This window comes from Sinocyclocheilus anshuiensis, unplaced genomic scaffold (genome assembly GCF_001515605.1).
Source record: "Sinocyclocheilus anshuiensis isolate Anshui unplaced genomic scaffold, SAMN03320099.WGS_v1.1 scaffold1580, whole genome shotgun sequence".
In the NCBI taxonomy this organism is placed as follows: Eukaryota; Metazoa; Chordata; class Actinopteri; order Cypriniformes; family Cyprinidae; genus Sinocyclocheilus; species Sinocyclocheilus anshuiensis.
Window position 1 is genome coordinate 855099 of NW_015557283.1, and position 1539 is coordinate 856637.

Here is a 1539-nt window from a genome sequence, read left to right on the forward strand (position 1 = left end):
GAGATTGCATGATGCTTCTTATAAATTTCACATAGGAATAAATAAATAAATAAAATAATTTTAAATTTATTTGAAATATTACAAAACAAGAATAATATTAATACTGTATAATAAATAATTATATACTGAATAATAAATACTGTAAAATCTTTATGGAATTTGGCTCATATTATATGATAATTTGTTTTATGCTACAACAATATTTGTAACAATACATTATAAATATATTAAATATATAAAAATGTATATTAAAGCATATTATTATTATTATTTGTTATTATTATTAACTTTAAAAATAAAATCACACCTACATATATTTTTAAGATTGCAAGATGTTCCTTATAAAATGTTTATATATAAACTCATTCCATAAAATGGATTAATTATTTTTTATCAATTCCAGTTATTAAAGAATAATAAGAGGAAGAAATTGTAATGTCTTTATGGAATGTGTTTCATATTATTATATGACAACTTGAAATAAGCATAATAATAATAATAATTAGTACTATTGTTACTATTAATAATTTTGGTCATATATCAATAAAATGTTGAAAAAGGATGATTAAACCCAATATCACTGTCCTGTGTGAGTTTACACTGAAGTCTGCAACATCATTACAAACATGCTAATGCAAAACTACTGGAATCAACTTTAAAGGGGTCATATGACGCGATTTAAATTTTTCCTTTCTCTTTGGAGTGTTACAAGCTCTTGGTGCATAAAGAAGATCTGTAAAGTTGCAAAGACTAAAGTCTCAAATCCAAAGAGATATTCCATTACACCAAATACACAACATAATGTTCTTTTTTAGCAGCATCATATGACCCCTTTAAGTTTCCTTTTCCGAATCAGTCGTTTAGCATAAATGTTAATGGTTAGCATGCCATCAGTCTAGAGCAGGGTTTTAGCACAGAGTCGACATAAAGCTATTCCAGTGAAATCATCAGTGGAGACTCGGTAAAGCGAGAGTCAGTGACGAGCGAGGGCTGATTACGAGCGTAACGTGTAATCACCGGTTTTGAGGTTACAGGTAAAAGCTTGCTCGTGCGTCAGACGGTCCGGTGCGCCGCGGGTCACTACATCAGCCTCGCGCTGAATCACGCTGAAAGCCTTTAATTATTATAATTGTCTCCTCATTCCTGCCCACAGACTACAATAAGGGTCATTACGACACAGAGAAAAGGTCTGATAACCGCCACAACAGCGCAAACACGCGTGATTCATCCGCAGCCTCTATCATTAGCGCTCACACGATTAAGTGGCTTTACCGGCTTAAATATGGCAGATTTGGGGTCATTTTCACTTAGCAGAGAACTTTTTCCACAGTAACTTTGACGGTACATCCACCCGTCTGCCATTTCCTTCGGTTTAGCGCGCTATTGTTTCCAAGATCTCTCTAAAACAAGTGAAGTTTCGCATCTCTTCGATCAATGCAGCGGCTGTCCTTCGGTATTTGTACGCAAAAGCTGCGTGTGAACCGTTTCACACATACTCACACACACACACACACACACTCTCTCACACACACACACACA

At 34.0% G+C, this 1539-nt stretch overlaps 1 protein-coding gene across 1 annotated transcript in view; it reads right to left on the minus strand.

Moving 5' to 3' along the window:
* LOC107679073 (lysine-specific demethylase 4B-like) overlaps positions 1-1539 on the minus strand; it is a 65901-nt gene that overhangs the window by 38149 nt on the left and 26213 nt on the right. The window lies entirely within an intron of this gene.